Raw genomic sequence first — 12,232 nt, 5'->3', positions numbered from 1 at the left:
TTGCTGGTGGTTCATACCTATAATCCTAGCTACTTAGGAGGCTGCAATCTGAGGGTTGTAGTTCAAAGCCAGCCAGAGCAGGAAAGAGTGTGGGACTCTTAACCTCAATTAACTAATCAGAAAGAGCTGGAAGTGGCACTGTGGTTCAAGTGAAAGAGCATTAGCCTTGAGCACAAACAGGCTCAGGGATAGTGTCCAGGCCCAGAATTCAAGCTCCAGGGTCTCTCTCTCTCTATATATAAAAACAAACACAAAGATGCACACCTGCTTTTACAAGGCAATCTGCAGAGCTCGGAACACCAAGGCCTTGCCTTCAGGCCTAGCAGCATCACTGAGCCCAGGTGAGAGATGGTGCTGGGCCAGCCTTGCCAGATCCTGAGCTACCAGGAGGAACTGGCTCAACCTTCAGTACCCAGGGAGTCGTACAAGGAAAAGAAGAGACCTTCCAGGAGGTCAGCAGGACTCCACCAAGGAGCAAATTCCAGGTCCTGCTGCAGGCCTCCTCCCTCCACCACACTTCCTCTGCCTGGGGACAAGGACCTCAGGAGCCTGAGTGACACCCAGGTTTGGCACAGAGCCTAAACTCAAACTGAGGAGTTGTTAAATGGCTCCCTGGAAACAGTTCCCCTTTAGGGAAAAGAATCCAAAAGTAGTGTTCTGGGAGTTACCACCAGCAGCTCAGGAATGGCCCAGCAGCTACCAGGACTAACCCCTTGGGGGTGGGGGTGGGGGTGGCCCTGAGGGCCCCAGACTATAGCTAAGGGAACCACACTGGGATGAGCCCCTCCCCACCCTAGTGGGGGCTCTGTGCCCCCAGGACACTGCTCTCCTGGTAGCTCCTCAGTTAATGAGGGTGGCAGACAGACAGCAGCAAGGAAGCACCATTGCACACAAAGCCTCTCAGATACTTCAGTTTACTTCCTGACAGAAACTTTTAACTGGATTACATTTGGTTTGTGTGTGTGAGAGAGAGAAAGAGAATCCTGAGGTTTAATCCAGGGCCTGTGGGCTGTCCCTTAGCTATTTTGCTCAAGGCTGGGACTCTACGTTGGCCATAACTCTTATGTTGAGCATTTGGGGTAAATAATCAGCATTAAGAATCTATGACTACCCTTCCCTGGGTGGCTTTGAACTGACCCTGAGATCTCAAAGCCTCCTCCCATAGCTAGAATTACAGGCATGGGTCACCATCTCGGAGCCTGAACTGGATTACATTTTAAGCTCAAAGATGAGCAGAGCAATAGATGCTTCCCCAAAGGTTCAAGCTCGCTCTTTCTTTCTCCTTTTTTACTCTTTCTTTCTTTCTTTCTTTCTTTCTTTCTTTTTTTTTTTTTTGGTGGGTCATGGAGTTTGAACTCTGCCTGGGTCCTGTCCCTGAGCTCTTCAGCTCAAGGCTACCACTCTACCCTTGAGCCAAGCCCCACCTCCCATTTTCTAGAGGTTAATTGGAGAGTCTCAGCCCCACGCTGGCTTTGAACCTTGATCCTCAGATCTCAGCCTCTTGAGTAGCTAGGGTTACAGGCGTGAGCCACTGCGCCTTTCTTTCTTTTCTTTCTTTCTTTCTTTCTTTCTTTCTTTCTTTCTTTCTGTCTGTCTGTCTGTCTGTCTGTCTGTCTGTCTTGCTGGCTGGCTTTCTGTCGGGAGTGGGACTTGAACTCTGGCCTGGGTGCTGTGCGTGAACTCTTCCGCTCACAGCTGGCCCTCCACCACCTGAGCCCCAGCACCGCTTAGCCATTTCTAACTTCCTCTTACAGTGAAGCACGTTCTTGAGTGTCTGGCTCTCGCCTACGGCCAAGACGAATGAGAGCGGCCCCTCCTCGGGTTCGGCTTCTGTCCAGAGCCGGCTTCCCCGCGGCCAGGCCCGGCGCAGGTGGGCGGGGTGGCCCAGGGCCTCTCACGGACACCGTGGAGGAATCCCGACGCCGGCGACCCGCGCTGGCTTGGCGAGCTAAGGCCAGGGGGCTCAGGAAGGCGGGCGCCGTCCCGGGCCGGGCCGCGGCGGCTTCGGGGTCCAGCCCGGGAGGGGGCGCGCCTCGCGGGCACGGGCTTACCTCGCTCTCCCGGGGTCCGGGCAGGGCCGGGGGGCAGGGGGTGGAGGGCGTCCCGGCCTCTAGGGTAGCCAGAGGCGGCTGCGCCTCGCGCCGGCCCGGGAAGCATGGAGAGCCGGGGTCAGTGACGAGCCTCCCGGGCTGGCGGAAGGAGCCCGGCTCCTCCCCGATCCACGGGCGCGGAGATCGGGGGGGAGCCGGACGGGCCACGTCCCCGCCCGCCGCGCACGACCCGCGCGAGCGCCGCCGGCTGTCACCGCGGCCGGGAGGCGGGGTCGAGGCGGGGCTCCGCTGGGGAGGCGGGCGGGCGACCCCGGGACCGCGGCGACCCCGGCCCCGCTCCACCCCGCGCGCTCGGTCCTCGCTCTCCCGGGCCCGGAGTCTCCGGCCGCACCGCCCGGGGCGCGGTCGACCCTTCCCCGGGGCCTCGCCGCGGAGCCGGGGCCGCCCCGCCCGCCGAAGGAACCAAAGCAAAGAAAGAGGAGGCCGGGGCGGCCCGGGGCGCGGGGCGGCCGCCCGCAGGTGCGGCGGGAGGGGGACCCCGCCCCGGCCTCCGCCGGCCTCGCCCGCGTCTCACCTGCCCGCCCCCCGGGCCCGGCCCGGCGCCCCGGACGCTGCCTGCCCGCTCCTTCCTGGCGCCGCGCTCTCGCTCGCCCCGGCCGCGGGCGCCGGGCCCCGGAGGCGGCGGGGACCCCGGTGGGGCGCCCCCGCGCGGAGGCCCGGGGTCCTCTCCCGCCCCGGCCCGGCCACGACCTCGCGCGGCCCCGGCTCCCGCAGCCCCGCAGAGGCCCGCGGACCTGCGCGCGCCGCCCAGCGGCGGCCGGGCCCGGGAGCAGGGGCGCGGCGACCATCGCCCCAACCCCCAGAGCCTTCCTGCCGGTCTCCCGGGCCGCCCGAGGAGGGCCGAGGCACCTGCTCCAGGGCGAGGACGCCCCGCGCGGGGAGCCCCGGCGGGGAGGAGGAGGGAACGCGCACCGGCCGGGCCAACGGCGGCCGCCGAGCCCGCTGCAGGAGGTGGCGGAGGCGCGGTGGGGCCGGCGCCGGCCCGCGGCCCTGTCGGGCTTGCGGGGAGGAAGCCTGGACGCCGTCCCTTACCGTGTCCAGTCGAGGTTTGTGCTCTGCCACCGGAGCCACAGCTCCGCTTCTGGCTTTTTGGCGATGAACTGGAGGTAGGAGACTCCCGGACTGCCCTGTCCTGGCCGGCTTTGAACCAGGATCCTCAGGTCTCAGTCTCCTGAGCAGCTAGGATCACAGGAGGGAGCCAGCAGCGCCAGGCTCGTCTGCCCTCTTAGCGCTCTCCTCTGTCCTGTCTGCCTGCCTGCCTGCCTGTCCGTCTGTCTGTCTGTCTGTCTGCCTGCCTGCCTGTCCGTCTGTCCGTCCGTCCGTGCGTCTGTCTCTGCCTGCCTGTCCGTCTGTCCGTCCGTCTGTGCGTCTGTCTGTCTGTCTGCCTGCCTGCCACCGGAGCTGCCCAGTCTTCCCCCTGCACTTCCTACCTGGCATCTTGGTGGCTGGCACATCTCCCTGAGTCTGTAGCCTGTTCAGAGCTCTCCCTCCCCTGAGCCACCCTTGAGCTGCCTGGCACTGCCTCCTAAAGAGAACCCTGACCCTGTCAACCTGGCAGCCTGTGGGGTCTCCCCATCACCTATGAGAATGAGGCAGCAGCCTCCAGGCCTGGGGCTCAGAGCCTGTCCCAGCCTCCAAACAGCAATAGGGTTCCCAGGAAGGTGGGTGGGCTTTTTAGACTCTGATGTGTCTTCCTTGGTCCCCTCTCCCTCTAGCCCTGTGCTGCCTCCCAAGTGAGCGCAGACTCTTGGGACCTTGGAGCCATATGTCACTGCCTATCTGGGATGCTGTATAAAAGCTCAGGGCTTTGAGTCCCAGGGATTCCTCCTGGCCCCCAGAGGGCGCTGGAGACTCTTGGCATCTGGCCTGGACCATGCACACTGGCATTTGCCAAGTGCATGACAAACAAAGGCGATAGAGGGTGGGGCCATCTCGATATTTTCACAGCATTTTTTTTCTCATTAAATATGTCAGCATTTGGACGTCATGCTGGAATAAACCAGAGGGGATCTGGTTGTTGACATACAATATTTGCCGAACATACTGGTCTTACAACTTCGTAAAGATTTAAAACGTTTTATCAAACGTCAATATTTTCATATTAATTTTGAGAGGTATTGGTCTTCAGCACTCGCTGGCAGAGTTTCTTCTGTTTCCGTCATACTCTGAGCTTTTAATGCTCTGGTTCTTTTTAAGATAGAGCCTTACTTTCTGTCCAGGTTGTTCTAGACCATGGTCCTTCTCGTTTGTTTCTCCCATAACTGGGATAACAGAAGCAGCATGCCAGCCTGCCTACTGAGAGGAGGCCTTGAAAACCATTTTTGTTTTTGTTTTTTGGCCTGAGCTAGTCTTGAAATACAGTCCTCTGAACCTCAGTCTCCCAAATAGCTAAGATTACAGGCTTGAACCACTGTCTGAAATTTTGACATGATTCTGAAATTTTTTCATTAATGTATATTAGTTATCCTTGGGAAAAATTCATTGTTACATAGGATACATGTATGAAACCTCTAAATAAAATATCACATATTTTGAAATAGAAGTTTGTGATTGCTTCCTGAAATGTATAGAATGTAATACAAGCTCAAGAAAACTGAGATACCTTGAAAATCACCATCACTGAGACAGTTAACAAAATTATTGAGATAAAACTGACCAGTAAAATTATATATATATATATATATATAATTGTGATTTAGAAGATGTTTTCATAATTGTATAAAATGGTTGCCACAGTCAGGCTAATGAATATGTCTATTGCTGCCTCATTACTGCTTTTCTTTTCCCTTCTGTGAGCAAACACAAGAAAAGGGTAAAAGAATGGTTAGGAAATGAGATGGAAGAGTGGAAGAGCGAAACCAGGCTGGGCTGTTTCTTGATTATATGTCTTTTACTGCCATTTGATTTAAAAATTTTAGTTTGAGGGTTTTTGGTTTGTTTGTTTTTTTTTTTTTTTTGCCAGACCTGGGCCTTGAACTCAGGGCCTCTTTGTGCTCAAGGCTAGCCCTCTACCACTTGAGCTACAGTGCTGCTTCTGGCCTTTTCTGAGTAGTTTATTAGCTATAAGCCCGGGCTGGCTTTGAACTGTGATCTTCAGATCTCAGCCTCCTGAGTAGCTAGGATCACAGGTGTGAGCCACGGGCATCTGGCTGGAACTTCCATTTTCCCAGTGTGCTAATGGGCTGGGAGTGGGGGTTCCACAGGCCCTCTCCCAAGTGGTCTTACAGGGATTCTGTTCTGCCCTGGCTGAGCCGAGTCTGGACAGGATGGATGTGGGTGGGTGAGACCAGGAGCTCACGGAGCCCATCCACACGCTGCCCGTACTCCCCTCTCCTGTCCCTGGGCCCGTACTCCCCACTTCTGTGTTCCAGTGCTCCCATTGCCACAGTGGGACTTGTGTGTGGATACGTGGGTGAGTGGTCACTCGACAGACTGCTGCCTGTGCTCCTCATCCAGGCACATCAGTCTCTAGGACCTCCAATTGTCCTAGGCACCCAGGAAACTACTATGAAGTAGAACCACACAGTTGCCATGGGAACCATGCATTCGGTACAATGCTGTGGCAGCTCAGCAGGCCAGCGAGGAGAAGTCACGGCAGTGCATTGGGAAGCAGGGGAGCTGTGGTATTGATCTGCCATTTCCCCTACAAAGGTTTGTCACGCCTACGAGGTCCCCGGATGGCTTTCTCTTGATCCTGCAGAGGCAAACGAGGGAACCTCTGGAAGAGCCACCTTACCTTGAGAGTCCACATGGAGCCCCACCTGGAATCCCAGCGTCCACATCCACCCCCAGATGCAGTGGACTCTGGTTCCGCTCTCCGCCACGCAGGGCCCACACTAGCACTTTCTATGCAGGTCACACCGGGACACAGCTTCATCTGTGCCTCAGCTTCTCCTCTGATGCAGGCTCACAGTTTTCTGCAAGACACTGTCACGCAGGTGAATAGGAGGTGTCTTCGCTCCCCAGAACCCCCCAAATGACAGTGAGCCTCAAAAGCCACACTTTAAAAATGCCCCCAACTCCTTAACATGACACAAAATGGTCTAGTTTTAAAACATTTAAAGCTCTTTTACATGAAAAAAAATCTAAATTTAAAATTGTAACTTTATGAGTTAACATTTTTGCACATACGAAGGAAACCAAATACTCAAAGGAAATCATGTTCTAAATTAAATAATCTTCCTATTTTAGAAGTGTATACCTTTAACATTTCCATTCTTGCTCAAGGAGAAACTGTTACAGTTTGTCTTCAATGAGAATCTGCCCCTAACACCATAAATAGCCCGAAGTTGTTCCTGTCTCACCCGGATGTGGTGCAGAAGGAAGCAGATGCCTGATTCTTTTTTCAGTAGAGGACCACAGAGCCCCAGTGGTACAAAGCAGTCCTGGGAAACCTAACCCCACCAGCTGGACATAATACCTTCTCTCAGAATGATGGTTAGCCCTCCTGAAAGTGTTTTTCGTCTACAGCTGCTTATGGGCTTATGGGTGTTGGTTGTTATGAATGGGCTTACGAGACAAGAACTCACATTTACACAAGCAGGTGAGCTGAGCTTCCAGAAGAGGAAAGCAGCTCCAGTCAAAGCTGGGAAGCACGTTGGGTGGTCATGCAAGATATGTGAACCAATGAGAATCTGATAAGACTCCTGAAATCCTTATAGAATACAATTTCCCTAATTAAATGCATCCCACCTCCTTCAAACTTCTATTAAACATCTTCACTAATTCTTTCATGTTTGAGTCAAAATAATCCTAGTATATATCTTTTTTCTTTCTTCTTTTTTGGTCGGTCGTGAGGCTTGAACTCTGAACCTGGGCACTGTCCCTGAGCTCTTCAGCTGAAGTCTAGTGCTGTACTACTTGAGCCACAGTGCCACTTCTGGTTTTCTGGTGGTTAATTAGAGGTACAAGTGTCACAAACTTTTTGTGCCTGGGCTTGCTTTGAACTGTGATCCTCAGATCTCAGCCTCCTGAGTAGCTAGGATTAGAGGAGTGAGCCACCAGTATATCTTTAATGTGCAACCCTGTCTTTTAAAATGTTGCTGATAGGAGCTGGGAGTTTGGCCTAGTGGTTAAAGTGCTTGCCTAGCATGCACAAAGACCTGGGTTCAATTCCTCGGTACCACATACGTAGAAAAAAGCCGGAACTGGTGCTGAGGCTCAAGTGGCAGAGCTCTAGCCTTGAGAAAGTCCGAGGACAGTGCTCAGGCCCTGAGCTCAAGCCCAGGACTGGCAAAAAAAAAATAAATAAAATAAAATGTTGCTGATAACCTGTTGATTGTGCCATATACCAGTAGTTGATAGTAAACCATAAATGGAATTCACCTCCCCAGTGAGGTGAAAATGTACTAAAAACCCGAGAGGGATTCATGCCGCAGTGCCAATATGAAGTGGCTAGCTTGGGGGTGAAGTTGCTGGTCGTTTTTACTGTTTTGTGCTTGTTTTTTGTTTTTGTTTTTTGTCTACCATAGGGCTTAAACTCAGGGCGTGGGCGCTGACCCCAAGCCTTATCGCTCAAGGCTAGCACTTCCAGTTTTCTGGCTTGGAACTGCAAGACTCACATGTCAGCCTTCTCATAGCTAGGTGTGAGCCACCGGTGCCTGGTATCTGTACTGTCTTCTCTCCTTCTTTCTGCACTGCCAGCTTCCTGAGGACACAGTGATTTTTAGTGCCTTAAGTGTCTGCTATTTGTCTGGCTCTGTGTGAAGTGGGGTGCAGAGTTAGAGGGCTGAGGGAAGCTGGCCTGGAAACCGTCACAGCCAAGTGGCACGGCAGACACATAGGCAAAGGATGGAGAGAGGTGTGAGTGGGGTTTGGGGAGCTTACATCCAGGGAGGGTGGTGCAGTAAACTCTTCTCTGGTAGAGAAACGTAGTGGTGGCATGGCAAGCCAAGGGAATAACAGGTGTTAATGTTTCAGGTGAGCTGTTGAAAACTGACCTACATAATTCCCTGCAGGGAACAACAGACGAAGAACCAGTGTTGCGGAGAATGCTGATCACAAAAATCAAGGAACAACCAGCAAGTGTCACTATGTGATGCTCTTTTACCCACTGGGTAGCGGAGGAGACAAGCGTTGAGAGCTGGCTCTGGACCAAGGAGCCTTGTGCTCCTGTGCTGGTGGGGGGGGGCACCATCTCAGGATGCCCACTTGGTAACAAGTAGGCATCCCTGCAGCTCTTCCTCCTGGCCTAGGGGTCCTCAGTTCTATAAACTTGAATTCTGGGGAGCTAAACTTGAGCCATGGGCCCATCTCACCATGGCAGGTGCTTGCAGGAATTTCCCTGGGCCATGAATCTGTTGGGGGCAGTGTGTTCACAGCTGTCCACTGTGTCACTCACCACGTATGTGGCATATTGAACATATATATGTTCTTTTGTCTGCAGCCAATAAAATAAGAGTTTTAAACATGAGCTAAAGGCCCGGGGTTAAATTTCTATAGACCCACATTAAGTTTCTATAGAACTCTAGAGCATTCTTAGGCCCCACGTGTCTAGTTTGGTCCTCATGATCTTCCTCAAAGCTGGGTGGGGTGATCCTGATTCTGGGAGAATATGGACAGGTCATTCAGCTTGTCACGTCCTCCCTGTCCCTTTCTCAAGGAACACGATGTATTCCTAGGCCTTGGACAGGTGCAGCCCATGTATTAGGAGATTGCTCAACACTGCTGCTGACAAGACTCAGAGTGGTGGAGCACTTGTCTAGCCTGCATGTGGCTCGATGTGGAGCACCACAAAAAGCAGAAACACAGCGAACCCCCCTTAAATGACCAAGGGAGCGAGGAGTGGTACCCATTTGAAAGCACTTTGTTGAGTGACACGTGTAAGAGTTTAGGCTAAGTGTTAAGCGCTGTGGATGGATGTAGATTTTTGCTGTGAATGAATCCATAATTTTCCTATTTCCTCATAAACCCCTGGCATATAACTCATCAGATACTCAAATGCAGTTTAATAACTGACAGGGGGGAAGAGAGCTCCTGGAAAATGGGAGTCTAAGAGGAAAAAAAAAGCAAAGAACTTAATGAGCCTGAAGGTAAAAGAAGACAAACTTAATACGTTTAACTTTCCTCTGTTTCAAGTGCTATACATAGTTGTTGCAAAAATAGTATCTCAGTTTGATAGTGTGTTGATTTAGGAATTATTCAGTGCAAGGCACACTGTACCATTGCATTTCCCGAGTTGCTGTCCAGTGTGAAACTCAAGAATGCCTAATCTGCCAGCTCTTTTCTCCACCCTAGCTGACTTCCTCTGCAATTGTGTATGCCATGGGTTGAATGATCCTACTTCCCGGGTGGAAAGTAATTTATATTTCCCAATAACTGTGCTCCAGTATCCTCAAAACTTCAGAGAAGTAGTGTGTGTGTGTGTGTGTGTGTGTGTGTGTGTGTGTCCATGTACCCAGTTATTTTTTTCTTGTTGGTTGTCAGTTCTAGCAGAGATACAATTCCCAAACAGAAAAAATACCTTACACTCAAGCTACATGTCTAAGCTCTAGAAACGTCAATCTACCACTTTTACGAACATGGAGGTAGATGAATGCCAGTATGAAAAATGATCTCACATACCAACTGCTGATAGCAACAGTTCTCTGGCTTGATCATCTTTGGAAGTTTGAGCCGCTGCATGGAAGAAACATGACTGAAAACAAAGAAGAGAAACTCATTTTCTCTTCATCAGATCTCCTAAATGTCATACAATTCCCAAGGTTGCCGTGAAAGGAACAGTTAAGCTGCGGTGGCGTGCTAGCACTTGCTAGAATGTGTGAGAATCTAGGTTCAACCCCTCCCAACCCCCACTAAAATAGCGTAACAAGTGTAATGGATAGCAGCTAAAATTGAGTCAGTACTTTACTGTTCACTAGGCACTGCTATACTCATTATAAACCTCCCATTTCAGATCTCACAGATGCCTCATGAGTAGTTACACGACAGTACAGATTCCTAAACAGACTTCAGAGAGGCTCTAATCTTGGCTCTTTTACCTATTAAATGCCAATGTGGGCATTGAACCCAGGCTTCTGGGTATGCCGAATAGGTGACTACTGCTCCCAGCTCCCAAACTGAGTTTTTTAAGAAGAAAATTTCAAATTCAATTCTATAAAGTTTCTCTCTCCACGAGTATAGTTACATACAACAAATGGCAAGGGCTTCATGTTTGCCAGTCAGGCACTCTTAACACGTGAGCTACACTCAACTACGTCTACAACTCCGTAAACTTAATAAGAACACAACGTTTAAAGACCCTCATCTACAGTGACACTCTATGAATCTGAATTTACTTAGGTGGAAGTTCCTGCAGCTGCTACCAACCCCAGGCACACCCCTGTTTGCATTTTTCTGACCCTCTGGTTTCTGGGGCCTTTTGGCCATGTGGCCTTGGACAGCCCAGCGAGGGCCTGCTCAGGGCCGGTCAGTCCCTGGCGATGCCAGGCCAGCCTCCCTGGGAAGCGGGCCCAGGCCTTGAGGTCCCACCTAGAGCACCGTGGTTTCCTGGCCCTGGAGGGGAAGCAGCTCCTGGTGGAGATGTGTCTTCAGGCCCAGGGGTGCCCTGCCGCCTGCGGCTCTCCCTGCCTTCCTGGCCTGTGGCTAAAAACTGCAGTGTGGGGAAGTTCCCAGCGCGAGGTCCCCATGGCCTGGGACTGAGTAAGTTGATACAGGAAAGCTGGGTGCAGTGGCTCACGCCTGTCATCCTAGCTCCTCGGGAGGCTGAGATCTGAGGATCGTGGTTCAAGACCAGCCCTGGCATGAGAGTGATGAGACTCATCTCCAGTTCACTCCCAGAAAACCACAAGTGGGGCTGTGGCTCCAAGTGCTGGAGCACTAGCCTTGAGCTGAAGAGCCCAGGGCCATCGCCCAAGCCCAGAGTTCAAAATAAAACAAACCTAAAACGTTTAACACACCACGTTGACACATTGGCAGAATTCACCCAACAGCTCCCATTGTGAGAACCAATTGAAAAGTTGAAATTCTGACATTTATTTATTTATTTTGGTGGGTCACGGGGCTTGAACGCTGGGCATGGGTGCTGTCCGGGAGCAATTTCGCTCAAGGCTACCACCTTATCCCTGAGCCATAGCACCACTTCCTCTTTTCTAGTGACTAATTGGGTTTAAGAGTCTCATGTCCTTTAGTGCCCTGGCTGGCTTTGAACTTTGCTCCTCAGATTTCAGCCTCCTGAGTAGGATTATGGGCGTGAGCTACTGTGCCCACCTCTGACTTTTATTTATTTAGATTTTATTAACATTTATCTTTTAGATCATATTTCAAATGTCAAGTTTAACAATTAAGTGTTCAAAAATGGAATCTCTATATGCAAATTGCTGGCACATAAATTTAAGAACAAAGTTAAAATGAAGCTGAGAGTTTGTCATAGATACATACCAATCTACATAATGTAACATGTCTATAGTTTATATATCCCATCATAGATTTTTATGTGTATGTAGTTATATTTATATCTCCAAGACTGTGTCAATGGCCTTCAGTACTCAAATATTGAGTCATTGCCCTTGTACTGTTAGAATCTAATATCCACACATCAAGAAGACCATGCGCCTTTTGTTTCTTTGGTCTTGACTTATCTCAACATATTTTGCTCTAGTTCCATCTACTTCCCAGCAAATACCGTTATTTTATCTCATCTGTTGGCTATGTAGAACCCCATTGTATATATGTATCACATTTTCTGTATCCATTCATCTACAGTAGGGCATCTGGGTTGTATCCATCCCTTGTCTATTGTGAATAGTGCAGAGCTGAACATGGCTGAGCAGGTGTCCTTATCATATCCTGGGTTGTGATGGTCAGGGTAGATGCCCAGGAGTGGTATGGCTGGGTGGTAGGGAAACCACCAAAATTCTTTCTACAGTGGTTGTACTAAGTTTCCATTCCCTCCAGCAGTGCAGTGGGGCTCCTCTTTCTCCACCTCCCCACCAGCATTTGTCATTGTATGTTTTTATTGTAATTAATAGAAGGGTTTCAGATAGAAGGTGCATGACTTGACACACATTGATATCCTTTGTCTGACATTTTTATATGTCAAGAGGCTAACATTTATTTCCATATACCTTTGTTTCTTTGTGTTTGTCTTCATCTTCGCTTTCGTCTTCTCCTTCTTTTGGTTG

The 12,232-nt window shown here is 50.9% G+C and overlaps 1 protein-coding gene across 1 annotated transcript in view; it reads right to left on the bottom strand.

Moving 5' to 3' along the window:
- Slc37a1 (solute carrier family 37 member 1) overlaps window positions 1–2,817 on the bottom strand; it is a 42,030-nt gene extending 39,213 nt beyond the window's left edge. The window contains exon 1 of the mRNA XM_090349698.1: window positions 2,626–2,817. The gene's annotated coding sequence lies outside the window, so the exon portion shown is untranslated. The remainder of the gene's footprint in view (window positions 1–2,625) is intronic.
- Between the last annotated feature and the right edge of the window lie 9,415 nt (window positions 2,818–12,232).

Source organism: Megascapheus bottae, chromosome 1 (genome assembly GCF_031878675.1).
Source record: "Megascapheus bottae isolate mThoBot1 chromosome 1, mThoBot2.hap1, whole genome shotgun sequence".
NCBI classification, from domain to species: Eukaryota; Metazoa; Chordata; class Mammalia; order Rodentia; family Geomyidae; genus Megascapheus; species Megascapheus bottae.
This window is presented reverse-complemented; position numbering and strand designations above follow the sequence as displayed.